Source organism: Hemicordylus capensis, chromosome 2, assembly GCF_027244095.1.
Source record: "Hemicordylus capensis ecotype Gifberg chromosome 2, rHemCap1.1.pri, whole genome shotgun sequence".
NCBI lineage: Eukaryota > Metazoa > Chordata > Lepidosauria > Squamata > Cordylidae > Hemicordylus > Hemicordylus capensis.
This window is the reverse complement of record NC_069658.1, coordinates 369,811,566-369,826,271: the sequence shown is the minus strand read 5'-3', so window position 1 is coordinate 369,826,271 and position 14,706 is coordinate 369,811,566. Positions and strand designations below refer to the sequence as shown.

General features: G+C 42.6%; 1 protein-coding gene across 20 annotated transcripts in view; it reads left to right on the top strand.

Annotated features, from left to right (window-relative positions):
• The window catches only part of TENM2 (teneurin transmembrane protein 2), a 1,486,671-nt gene that overhangs the window by 1,203,257 nt on the left and 268,708 nt on the right, over positions 1-14,706 (top strand). The gene's annotated exons all lie outside the window — the stretch shown is intronic.

Here is a 14,706-nt window from a genome sequence, read left to right as displayed (position 1 = left end):
GAAGTGGTGTAATCATTGCCTCCTACCCTCCCTCAATGTCGTGCGTGCGCGCCCTTCTGCTGTGTGCGCGCACACGCACAATGGGCGCACGTGCGCTCGCGACTTCCAGCCACTTCCAGCCGATGGGGGAAACGGGGCGGCAGGGAGGAACGCTGCCGCCCCGAGGGGCTTAAAATCAACAGCGCGCCGGTAGGGGAAATGTGGCAGGAGGGGTGAGTACACCCTCCCCCGCCCTTAAAGTGCTACCCCTGTCGGCGCCGAAGATTTTTGTGCACATCCCTACAGGCCATGTTGGAGGCGGGGGGGTGTTCCTTTAAGGGCGGGGGGGTTGTACTTATCCCTCCCGCCTCTTTTCCTCCTCCAGTGCGCTGGTATTTAGCAAAATCTTCGGGGCAGCAGTGTTCCTCCCTGCCGCCCCGCCCCCTTCTTGGTGCCCAAACCCGGAAGTAACATGGGTGCATGCGCCCGCCGCCGTGTGCATGCGCCTGTGTTACTTCCAGGTTTGGGCACCAACAAGGGGGCAGGGGCGGCAGGGAGGAATGCTGCCGCCCCAAAGATTTTGCTAAATACCAGCGCGCCAGAGGGGGGAAAGGGGCGGGAGGGGTAAGTACAACCCCCGCCCTTAAAGGAATACCCCCCCGGCGTCGGACTGCACCTCCGTAAGAATCCTACAAGAATCCAAAGAGTAAGTGGTAGGCTGCACCGCCCCAAGCAGCTTGTCCACGTCCTCAGGCATCACAGATTGAAACTGATCCAATCTAATACTGCAAGAGCGATTGCAAGAGGGCCCTTAACAGACTCCGCAGAAACAGTAGAATCCAAGTTGGCCTGAATAGAGGAGATTTTGACCGCAACGAACCCATTAAAAGCATTACAGCAGAACATAATCTCCAGGGACTGGTTTGAACTGGAAGGAGCCTGAATCAAACTCCTCACAGCCCAGGACAACTCTGCTGATGCAATGCGCACAGACCAGAATTGTTGGTTTTTTGCCACATGCAACACCTCTGCGTAAGCTTTCAAATGGGCTCTTTGTTGTGTCCTGTCACATTCTAACCATGTTCTCCTCCACTTTCATTCTAGTCACCTACCTTGCTGCTTCAGACCTTGCAACTCCTCTATACCAAGGAGCCACTTTTAAAGCAGGTCAGAAAGGACTCTTAGCAGCGATCGTATCTACTGCCCTGGCGAGTTCCCTATTTCAGGTTCCCACCAGGGCATCAACAGGACAGCACTAACATTGAAACTCTCCAAGGCTTTTTGAAATTCTACTGGAGCCAGCAGCCTTCTCGGGCGGACCATCTTAATAGCTCCACCACCCCTGCAGGACTGGATTGTGGCCGTGAAACCAACCTTAAGCAGGTAGTGGTCTGTCCGTGACAATGGGGAAACCACAGGATCCCCCAACCACAGAACACCCCCCTGATCCGAACAAAAGACCAAATCGAGTGTGTGACTGACAACATGAGTTGGTCTTGAAACTAATTGGGATAGGCCCATAGTTATCATGGCCGCTATGAACTCCTGAGCTGCACCAGACAAGTCAGCCCCAAAGTGGATAGTTAAGTCTCCCAGCACTAAAAGTCTGGGTGACTCCAACACCTAACTCCTGCTCAGTTAGGGAGTTGGTTGGGCAGCAGGGTGGATGCTACACCAACAGAATCCCTAATCTATCCCTAGTTCCCAGCCTCAGAAATAGACACTCAATGTAAGACAACTGTCTCACAGGGGTCCTGGTAAGGGAGATGGTATTCTTACGGAACACAGTCACTCCACCTCCTCACCCACTTCCCCTAGCCTGCTCCATAACAGAGTAGACAGGTGGGAGAAGCTGGGCCCAGACTGGGCCACTAGCCTCCCCATCCAGGTCTCAGTTATACAAGCCAGGTCGGCTCCCTCATCCACGATCATGTCATAGAATATTTTGATCCAATCTGGCATTGGAAAGGAGCATGGCTAGGTTCTGTGGGTAGCTGGAACTGCTTCCCGAGACCTGAGAGCTGCCAGGGCAGCCAGCAGTGGAAACAGTTGTTAAATTACTAGTTTCCCTTTCCCTGTAACAGCCGGCTACACCAATTCTTCTGTTCCCCAGCACAACAATAGTGGCTGCCCCAAAGTTGCTGGACACACCCTCCACATCACCTTTCCCAAGAGAGTCCAAACACATGACAACAAAAGGCCTGCACAACACACTAAAAAGAGGACTAATAAGCATTAACCCAAACCCCACCTTAATATAACCTCCCCCCACCCGACCTCAGTCTCACACCAAAGGCCTGGCGCCAAAGACTGGCCGCATTTGGCAGCCGGCTTTGGTGGCCACCTACAGGCGGTCCTCAGGCGTGCCTTCTTCCTTTATGCTCCCAAGGACTCCAGAAATCTGCCCTCTCACTAGAGCTCTCTGGTCCTTGGGGACAGGTGCAAATAAGTCAGAAACCAGGAAGAAAGCACAGGTGGAAACAAGACAGCAAACCAGGCTGCAAGCAAGCTGCTCTTCAGAAGGATGAGGCCTGCAAAAAACAAACTCCCTCAGCCAACGCAGGAATGCCTCAGGCATTCGGACAAGACAGCTGTTATTCGTCGAGCAAGGATGAGGAAGCTGGAAGAATGCATCCTCCTCTCTTCGCCTTACTCCCCTCCGCCCACTGCATGCAGCTCGAGCATACACAGAATCAGGCGCCTAGAACGCTTGACTCCTGGGGGATTCCCCACATTGTACTGAGCTTGATATTGTGGCATTGTCCCGGCCTTCTGAGATCTTTGCTGCTCCAAGCAGCACAGGTCATGTGGGAGCTCAATCTGTGCATCCCACCAGCAAGGAAGAATCATTGGTGGTGGGGAGGTATGTTCAGCACAACCTTTCCCACTGCCCACCCGCTGGTTGTGTAAATAGCCTTCGTGTCTTTTATAACATCAAACTCCTAAAAATTCACTTAACAAGAAGTTGCTTTAATTAGTTTCAGTAGTTTTTGTGAATTTTTCATATAGCAACAGAAGAGGCAAATCTTGTTTGTTTTGGAAGCTTTGAACCACAGATATCTGAAGAGGCAAATAAAGTAGTGATAAACTCATAACGTTTTTTCAGATTTGATTGAAACCTTTGAAATAGAAATGTCAGTTTACAAAATACATCTTTGAAAGAAATGGATAAGTAGGAAAGCAAAGCTTTGGTGAACCAACCATCACTATCTCCATGGAAGTTTAAATCTTTTTATCCCTTTGTTTGGCTTCTGTTTTAGTTATATTTGAGTTTGTGTAATCAGTTTTTGTTTCTTACTTCAGTAGGGAGTATATTGCATTTGACTTCCCATAGCCAGTTTCTACAAGGAAATGTCACCACAAAGTGATAAATTCCTTATTTGCTCATTCGTTCCTTCCTTCCTTCCTTCCTTCATTCATTCTTATTAATGTCTCCTTGTGTGGTGAAATTAAGATAACAATCAGAGAAAATGAACTGTCCATTTGCAGTAGAATAATGTAATGTGGCTGTATCTTATTTCATCGCACAAGGGAAATAAAATAATCATGTAAATATTACACACATTTCTCATCCTGTGGCAACATTTCCCTGTGCAAATTGATTTAAGACTGTCACAACAGTTTTGGTTGCAATTCAAAGTTTAAAAAGAAAAAGAGAATATAGGAGTGGTTCCAAATTCATTGGTGGCATGCTGGCTTCCCCCCCTCCCCGTAGTGCATGATATTTTGAGCTACGATAAGCTTATAACATTTAACATATAAATATTTAGTGATAAGGTAAATGTTTACTGGTCTGACCAATAAAATAGTGTATGTTAGGTAAACTAGTCCTTGGGTCTGAAAAGACTGGGGGCAGGATCAGGATTAGTCATGATAAAGCACCCTTCAAATAGATGAGGCAACCCAGTCATGAATACCTGAAGCCCCATGAATTTTCCATGGTGCTTTGTTATGACTTTGTCTGGATCCTGCTCAATAAACTTACTAACTTACAGAAATGTTATCAAAGCAAACATTTCAGTGTAAAACACCATAATCAGTGCTCTTCTTGATGCATACAGGCGATGCATCAAGTGGCATGGATTTATGAACAACATGCAAAGGTAGAATGCTCATATACATTTATTTTATGATGTCGAGTGGTTTATTTATTTATTGACTATAGAACTAAACATTTATTTCAACTTTTATTTATGTCAACAAGTTAGATGTGATACAATTTGTTTGATTTGTTGAATTGTGAGTTGAACCAAAGGAGATGGGCTATGTATGACCTAAGAAAGGAGAATTGGAAGAAGCTGTGGAATTATTTGATATTGTGGGTGATGCAAACTCATAAAGTAATGAAATGGAAAATAGGATTATTATTTGGAACAGGTGGTGAGAGGAAGAGTCGTGGGGGGGGGGAATAAACCACAATATACAGTAATTGGAGATTTGAAGTTGGATGATAGTATGAAACAACTTTTAAGTTTAGGTCTTTTGTTTGCCCCAAATTGTAAAGTTGGGGAATGGACTAAGATGGAGTTAAAAGCTTGACTTCAGTGTTTGGCTAATCAGTTAAAATGGAGGGAAGTAGTATCAGCTGATGAAGAAATAACACAACAACAATTGGAGAAAGAAAGGGAGAAATATTGCCCTTTTCACCAGCTGAATATTGGAAAAATGTTTGTCAGATAATTATTGTGTCAGATGAGTTGAACAGATTATTGGAGAAGGAACAGAAGTTTCAGAAAGATAATTTAACTAGTGATGAAAGGAAGGCTTTGAAACAGTTGAAAATAGATCAGGAAGAGGGAATATTGAGGATTTCTGTGAGTGATAAAGGGGGAGATTGTGTTGTCACGAGTCGACAAATGGAACAGGAGATTGCTTAGTTGCCTTCATCGAAGGTTGTTTTGTAACTTTTGTGAAGTATTATCATGCACATTTTATTGCTGTGATATCATTTTATCTGATGCATTATTTTAAATGCAAATACTGATCATTGCTCTTCTGAACTAGTCTTCCAAATGGCTTGGTGCTAAATGTAAATGATTGATCAAGCATTATGTTGATTTGCATCCTTTGCAAACCAACAATCAATGAGGTCATTCACACAATCAAAAACTCTTCTACCCAGGTTTGAGAGTTGTGTGTGCTCCCAATTTATGGTTGTGTGGAAGAAAGGTAAGAGGAAAACCTGGGTGGAAGTGTTTCTGTGGAAGCAGGGTAGGAGGAAAAGCTACCCAGGTTTTTCTCCTCCTACCTTGCTTCCACACAATCACTTCTACGCAGGTTTTCCTCTTGCTTTTCTTCCACACAACCAAAAATCGGGAGCACACACAGCTCCCATACCTGGGCAGAACACAATTTTTGATTGTGTGAATGGCCTCTATATTTTTAGAACCTGGTTAGTTGGTTCCAAACAAACCATGGTTTATGGGTAGGTTGTGTTCATACATAATGCAAAATAATGGTTCAGCTGAACCCTGAGTGGTTCAATTGAACCTTTTGTTGAAAAGCAGTATATAAATATTTGTTGTTGTTATCTGTCATGTTAGACTTGTTGCCAACACTGTCAAAGGGGCTTATGACAGGATTTTCCTGTACATTGTGCCATGTGTGAGCATCCTGTTCCTCTGAGCCAAGGCCCCTGACCACCCCCTATGTGTGCGTATTCCTGTGTAGGAATATCCTTTGTTCATATGTGAAATGGAGTGTATAGTGCTTCCTCTTTTAGCTTGGTATATTGAGCTTTCTAGATGGTTCTAGCAAATACCATGCTAGGGCTTGATCATCTAAATCTGCCCTAGCTCTAATCCATTTTAACTGACCCTGTTATGCCACTTTAGCCTGGATTCACTCATCATTTGCTAGGTTCATCCAGGCTTCACCTTGACCCAATAGATTTATCTGGACTCTTCCCCTGACCCATCAGATTTTATCTTGGTTCCATCCCTTTCCAGTGTGTGTGTGGGGGCGAGGGGCAGTGGTGATGTTGCTGTTAATTCAGGTTATAACTCTAGGTGTGGACATAGAGGAAATACTTACTTTGAGATCACAATGTAATGGAATGTTATAACAATTACAGTTTTAATAATTATCCCTTTAAAATCTTAGTAGTACAGAGAGCCTCTGCCAGGAACATTTTTATGCCACACTTTTTTTGTTTTATTTACTTCCTTTCATTTATTAAATTGGATAGCACATGTGTCTCCAGGCACTGCTATATTAATTAAAAATAACATGATGCAAAATCCACAGCAGATATGCTGTAAACTTTTCGGTATATTCCCCCTCCTTAAAACCCCTCAACCTTATTAGGAGTAATGCATACCTAGGTTAAATGTTTTAATAAGAACTTAATTTTTTCCCTGAGAGAACTAGATGCTGTGATTGAAATTAAACATGGAGCCATGCTGTTTGTGATTAATGCCAGCATATAGGAGGCAAAGGAAACTATGATTTTTGTAATAGCAACAGTTACTCTAAATAGTGTGCCTGCAATCAAAAGAATAGATTAAAGTGTGGGGGACTGTTTGCTATTGAAATAGTGCACTCTTTTTTACACTAGGCAGGTAGGCTTGGGGTTTATGACACAGTGACATCTGAATCCATACTGTGCCAAACATAGTTGTAATCCTTTTATGACTGATGCAAATGTGTGAATTCTTTCTTTCTGGTAAAATATAAAGAGAAGCTAGAAGGCTAAGTCTTATGACACTAAGTAAACATTTAGGCTGCAGAGCAACTCTGGCAAACAATGATGGCCAATTGTATTGTGTGCATCACCACAAGCCTACTTGGGAAGTCACAGTAGTACTCCAGATTGATACCCCTGTACCTCAAATATCTTTTTGAAATTGTGCCATCATACAATGCTATTACACAGTGCAGAACTAGGTGGAGACGGGGCATGCTCTACGTAACCTATTCATTATCATAGCAAGTCACCTATTCCTAATAATAAAAACACAGCATTCTAGCCACAACATAGCTTTTCATGCAGACCTGTGTGACTGATATAAAAGTATATATAATGATATTGAAACTAATTTGTAGCATATAGCTGGATGGATCTGCCCTGCTACTGTCAAATATGCTGCCAAAGTTATGCATACGTTTAGAAAACATTATCCAGTGTAAGTAGCTATGTATTGAAATGACAAAGCTTGATTCCAACTCTATGAACAATTTTCCCCAAACCAGTGTGGTTTACTCAAAAGCAACTGTCTACAAAACTGAATTTTAAATGAAATAATGGGTCATAATAGAAAATTGTTACAGTTTATATGTTATAATAATTTCCATTCATTCAGCTTTAACAAAGTTATGTCCTATTTTCTATGTTATAAATCTTCTCATCTGAACTGGATGTGGAAGAGAAACATTTTCAAATATTATTCTTGCATCGTATGTATGTTTTCAGAATACATCGCACACAGAAGAAGCAGATCAAACTCAGGTACACACATATTGTTCAAGTTGAGTAGTAAAGAAGAAGTTAGCAATTTAATAATTGTCAGACTTTTAAAAAATTCCAATCACTTTTGTGCTCTATTTTAGTTGGATTTTCTCTTATAAATTGGAAAGATAGACTTTTTAAAATATTTTCAGAATGTGTAGAAATTCCAAAATGTGGAAATTACATTTAAATTTCTCATTTATAATTTTGATTTTTCTGCAGAATTGGTTAGTATGCAACATGATTTACTCCCATTATAATAGGTCTCTGCAGAATCTATGGGCCATCATCATATGTCTACCCATGCATACTTCTCCATACCCATGCATGGAAATGTAGTGTCATGCACTGGATAGATTTTGCTGAAATAGTTATTCTGACCAAATTATTTACCAAATTAGGACTCTAGACGGCGCCATAGGAATTAATAGCAGAGGTTGACTATCTCTGTCCTCCCACAAATGTGTAGGGTTGTATTTCTCCTTGAGATTTATCATATTAATTAATACTGGCTTAACCCACGCAATGCATCTGTGTGCTAGTAGTTGATTAATCCCCTCACCTCCCGCCACAGCCACCTTACCTCAGAGATCTCTCCACCCTCACCTGAGCCGCACTCCTGCTCCTCCTCCATCCCATTGTTTCCACCCCCCTCTTGGTCACTCCTCCATCCTGTTGCTTCACCCCCTGAACCCTCTTGATAGTGGCTGCGGTGTTGCCAGTGCCAATTGGCCAAGCCACAGCCCCCTAACCTCAGAGACCTCCTCACCCGAGCCCCACTCCCGCTCCTGCTTCTCCTCAAATGAGCAGCAGCTGCGGCAGTGGTTGACCAGGCCCTTCCTTGCTGCTGCAGCCATTGCCATGGCCTCTCGTTCCTGCTCAGGCCGCTGACAGGCCCAGGCCCATTCCTCACCCTCCCTTCTTTCTCTCTTCCCTTCCCTTATTTTTCTCTCTATCTCTTCTCCGCTTTCTCTTTCCCTCTGTCTTCCTTCTTTCTCTCTCTCTCTCTCTCTTCTTGAGTTAACAGATCTTGTTAATCTTGTCTCCTCATCTAATTCACACAGTGGCAGCCTCCTTCTCCTGAAGAGGCTCTTTACTCCCTCATGATCCCTCTCTTTGCAGACCCCTGCCCAATATCCTAGAAAGATAGATAGGCTGGCTGGCTCACTGGCTAAGGACGTATGTGGCAAGCCCCACCCACACAGTGCTTTACCAATTGGAGTTAACAGAGCAGAAGCACCATGGTGATTGGGCAGTGGGGAATTCCTTAAGCAGAGCAGGGAGAAGGAGAAGGTGCTTCTGCTCTGTTACCTCTGAATGGTAAACCACTGTGTGGGCAGGGCTTGCCACGTACATCCTTAGTGAACCGTCTAACTGATTTGAACCAAAATTGCTACAGCTGTAGGGACACATGGGGAAACCTCAATGGTATAGTTTGTGATGATGTCATCTACCCAATCCAAGATCGCGGATGTGTGAACATTTGAGTTGCAAGTGGGCTAACATGTGGACTGTCTAACCGGTTTGAACCAAATTAGGTACATTTGTAGTGAGTGGCACACAGACACAACTCAGTGGCATGGTTTGTGATGATGTCATCCACCATGATTCAAGATGATGGATCTGTAGGGACACATAGGGATGCCAAAATGGCATAGTTTGTGATAATGCCATCTACCCCAATCCAAGATGCCAGATGCATAAACCTTTGAGGCATGAGTGTACTAACTTCTGAACTATCTAACCAATTTGAACCAAATGAGTACAGCTGTAATGAGTGAAACACAGGGAAACCTCAATAGTATAGTTTGTAATGATGTCATCCACCCAGTCCAATATGGCGGATGCTTGGAGGCGAAAGTGGGCTAACTAGTGGACGTTGATTTGTACCAAATTTAGTCTAGCTGTAGAGAAAGTAAAAGGAAAATAGGCAGATTACTTCTTACTAGAACAACTTGTTTCATCTTTCAGAAAACTCAAGGGAAACCAATCAATTCATTTTTCAAAATCACAAATGTTGATTTGTTCTCCTATTCCATTAGAATCAGAAGCCAAACCAAATCTATTGTGTTTGCTTCTCTTGGTTTGGCAGCAAGACTGATGAAGGTATCGGGCCAACTCCCATTCACCCTGTCAACAGGCCAAGCTTATTCATTCACTTTAAAGGTAAAGTGTGCTCTCAAGTCGGTGTAGACTCCTAGCGACCACAGAGCCCTGTGGTTGTCTTTGGTAGAATACAGGAGGGGGTTACCACTGCCATCACCCACGCAATATGAGATTATGCATTTCAGCATCTTCCTATATCACTGCTGCCCAATATAGGTGTTTCCCATAGTCTGGGAAACAGACTGTGGTATGGAAACCCGCTGGTATGTTTCCCATAGTCTGGGAAACATACCAGCGGGAATTCGAACCGGTAACCTCTGGCTTGCTAGTTAAGCATTTCCCCTCTGCGCCACTTAACTTTAGGGGGTAAGAAAAAGAGAATCAGGAACTAGACAATTCCCCCCCCTGTTCATGTAGACAAATCTGATCTGCTATTTCTCTGAATGGCAATTTCTTTGATTTAGGTCATTACTCTTCCATTTCTAATATGTAGAAACTTGGAAATACAAATTAAAGAAACCCCAGTATTAATTATTATTGCCACCTAAACATCTTTCACAAATGTAACTATATTGAAGCAATCTTCCACATCTGGAAACATCTGAAATCATTACTCTGTAAACATTGGGCCTGACACCTACTGAGATACTTTTCCAAGCTGCCACAAAAGAGTTCCTTATGAATTTGTTTCTTTTGCATACATGAGAAACACAAAGGTTGTTCACACAACCTAAGCTTACTCAGCCTGGGGAGAGCTGGGGCAGGGGGAGAGGCAGGAGCTGTCCTGCCTTCCTCCACATGATGTAAGCTGCTCCTGGCTGCGGCCTCCCTCGTCCCACAATGCACTGCATGATGAGCATGGTGCATTGGGGAATTTCCCCCACAGGCCAGGCACTCTAGGCACCCAGCAATGTGGCTGCTTGGTCTGCAGACAGCCTGAGCAGACACATGACTGGAATAATGTTCCCAGGGGAAAACCTCGGGCTACCCAGCAGGGCAACGCCAAAATCAGGCTCTGTCCTGGCACTCCACACAAGCAGCCCTACCTGGCTGTGCAAGAAGTGTCGATTCTCCCCCACCCCTAACCTTTTCTAGAAAAATTCTCATAAAAGTCACAGTGAATTAAGAATTATGACTACGAGTACTAGTAGTAGTAGTAATTGTAGTAGTAGTAGTAGTAGTAACAATAATAAATATATACTACTTTCAACAAAAGTTCTAAAATTGGTTTACCAAAAAACATGAATAAGAAAATTGTTTTTTCTTCCAAGAGACTCATAATCTTGGGGTGCGGGGGACACAAGGGACACACCAACAACAGCTGCGGCTGGAGGGATGTTAGGCTGAACTGATGTATTTTTCAATTTTTTTTGTTCTTGCCAAGCACACTAAAAGTTCTAAATACTACTAACTGGTGGGCCAAGACAATTTTCTGTGAATTTTCCACAGTGGGGCACCAATTTTCATTCAGGGGAATTAAATTTTATGTGATACAATTTAATTAACAGTGCAACATGCATTGATTACAAAAAGTTAAAGCTGATTTGCTGTGATAAGGCAATTACTTTCTCTTGATATCGCTCATTGTAGATTACTAGGCATTACATTTTGTCCATTTCACTTTACAAAGCTAAACAGCAATAGAGCTGTTTGTGGAAGGCGATGGAGAGAACAGAGGTGGTAGTTCAGGTGTGTGTAAAATTAGCTTTCGCTTATAGCATTGAGGATTACATGCATAGGAACTAATAATCAGAAATAAGACTGAATATCTGAGTTTGATTCCCAACATGGGGTTAAACGTCGTATTTAAATGTTGTATGCAATAATGTTTAGAAATCTACAGCTGGAGATCAGTGGAAGCAATTGCACCTTGTTGATCGTATTCTAGTTTTAAATTGCATATGACACTATGGTAACATGACAGTGGGACATATCAAATATTAATGGAACAACTCATTATCTGTTCAATGATGTCTTTGTGGGCAGGGTTTCCCTCATTCACAGTTGTTATGGAATGTCTCCCCACTAAATCATAACTGTTCAAACTTAAGCTATTAAGAATTAAGACATTTTAAAGACCCCTTTCTATTTAATTTTATTTTTGTATCACTAACATTATTTGATCTAATACATGATCTGGACTGTGTTTCTCATTTGTTTTCTAATAGAAAACAACCCACTGAAGTACTCTAGACTGGTTGGATGACTGTTGGTAGATATATGGCATGCTGGAGGGCTTTGACCTGGTCTTTAGTGTCTGCTTTGCTGCGACTCAGGAGCAGGGATATAATAGGGCAGATGGGTTCAAAGAACTCAAGCCCCCCAGCTCCTAGGACCCACCTGACTTAACTCTGCCCCCGAAGCTAATTTCTCAGCTGTGTTCATTGCTGGGTGCGTGTTTCTTTCGTTTGCTCCCTTGCTTGGAGCAAGGGATGAATGAAACATGCACCCGCAACGAACATGGCTGGGAAATGAGCTGTGGAAGGCTCACGTACCCCTTCTTGCACCCTGGCCACGTCTCTTGCACATGATGTCACATGACGTTGTGGCCTCAGCCCTTGTGCGTGACATCACACACAGGGATGTTACTGGTGCATGTGCTGTGAGCAGGGCCTCCAGGGATGGGGGCAAGCACATGGGGCTGCTTCCCTGGATACACCACTGCTGCAACCACTTTGTCTAATTCAGAACTGGCAATCATAATTCATCCCTTTGTAACCTTGAGGTTCTTGTAATGCTCTTTACAAAGTGCAACGCTAATTACTGTAGTGCTAACTGGGTAACAATTAATAACTATAATGCTAATTGATCCCTGTAATTAATGGGTTAATTACTCCTGCTAACTGAGCAAAGAGGCACGTTTCAAAAATGGTGATTCTCTTTATTTAGCAGGGGGAGAACAATTGGCACTATCCACCCCCAGCACAGCATCCCTCCAATGGCTGTTGCTGGTGTCTAACTTATGTTTCTTTTTTAGACTGTGAGCCCTTTGGGGACAAGCAGCCATTTTTTAAATTTATTTATATCTATGTAAACCACTTTGGGAACTTTTGTTGGAAAATAGTATATAAATATTTGCTGTATTCATATTTGCCTTATAGTGTTTGATGTGGTAGCTGGCCTCCTGACAGGCGTAGGTCACTAACCTCTGGACAAAATTTCATTGTGCTATCTTTAAAAGTCCTAAATGGCCTATACAACAATCCCTCTTGCAGTATTAGATTGGATCAGTTTCAGTCTGTGAGGATGTGGACAAGCTGCTTGGGGTGATGTGGCCTACCACTTGTTCTCTGGATCCTTGCCCAACTTGGCTGCTTCTATCTAGCAGGGAGATTGTTGGAGGTGGCCTAGTCAATATCATAAATGTATCACTGAGGGAGGGTAGGGTGCCTCCTTGTGTGAAGGAGGCAATGGTTAGACCACTTCTTAAGAAGCCTTCCCTAGATCCCTCAGCGATGGATAGTTACTCTATAGGCCAGTCTCCAATCTCCCATGTTTGGGGAAGGTGATTGAAAGAGTGGTGGCTAACCAGCTCCAGGCAGTTTGGGAGGAAACCGATTATCTAGACCCATTTCAGACTGGCCTTAGAGCAGGCTATGGGGTTCAGTCAGCCTTGGTCGGCCTGATGGATAACCTTTACCGGGGAACCGACAGAGGGAGTGTGACTCTGCTGGTTCTTCTGGATCTCTTGGTGGCATTTGATACCATCGACCATGGTATCCTTCTAGATCGCCTGGGGGAGTTGGGGATATCGGGTAGGTTCTTTAGTTTCTTTAGTTTTTTATAATGTTCAGTTTTAATTTGAACCTAATAATTGAAGTTTTTAATATCTCTCTCCAAATTTAGTTAATTTTATTACTTTTATTGTATCTGTGTCTATCTTATTGGTGTGAGCCACCCCGAACAGTAGTGCACTGGAGGGGCAGGGTATAAATATTTTAAATAAATAAATAAATAAATAAATAAATAAAACATAACAGGGGGCACTTGGGGGGAGTTGGGGATGGGGGCACTTTGTAGTGGTTCCGCTCCTATCTCTCAGGTAGATTCCAGATGGTAGAGCTTGGTGACAGTTGCTCCTCAAAACGGGAGCTTTCATATGGAGGAGACCTATCTGTTTGGTCAGGACTTCCAGGGTTTTTAAACTGTTTTTAAACCATAAAGGTTTGGCCTGGTTTTCCAGGGTTTTAAACAGGGTTGTTTTGTTTTAATAATGGTTTTATGTTATTTTTACGGTTTTTGATTTTAATAATTAACTGATTTTAGTTTTATTTTAATATAAACAGTCCTGAGCCATTTTTGGAAGAGCGGTATATAAATCAATTAAATAAATGTATAATAAATAATGATAATATATCTCCTATTATTTGACAAATCCAGCAGCTGAGATTTGATTTGGTTGTTCTTTCCAAAAAGAAATTCCAATTTAGCATTTTCCATGAAAAAACACCCCTATGTTTTCCAAACGCATTCCTGTGGAGAAGAGTATTACATCAAACATAGCACTGAAAATAAGCTGCTTGTTTTGTCACCTCACCATCCTAGTAGCCGTTTGCGTTAGAGATGGCTGGAAATGGAGACAAATGTGTTAATACTGCTACATCTGCAATATATTACTCTCAGTGAAGAAGGAGAGGGGAAATATTAGGACTATATTATGTGTAAGCCTATCTTATTTTTCACTGCGCCAGCTGCTGTGTAGTATCAGTGCCTTCATTCTGCCAAGAGTAATGTTGCAGTGTCTGCCTGATAATTGTTCAGATATCTTTTCAATTACAGCATTTGACACTGTTTGTGACAGCCACGTCATATGTAAGAGCGCATTACAAAGGATGTGTTTAAAGTATTTTGTTACATGCCTGCCACATTCTTATTTACATTTACTCAATCAGCAACCCACTTGTTCCCTCTCTTGTATTTATCATATATGCTTCTAGAAAGCTCCCCCTGCCGCCCCCGCAACCACACACTTTCTGCTTCCAAGATTTGCTTTTTGAAATGTTGCTGTTTTGGTATTGTTTCAAAGAACCTGCAAAAATTTTAGGGGGTGTGGGACTGAACCTTTGGTAGAGAAATGATTCATAGTAGTCACAATCAATTCAAGTTGGAGAATGCAGCTTTCCTAAAAATCTGCGGAAACATCATCATCATTTTATTATTTTATTTTATTTATT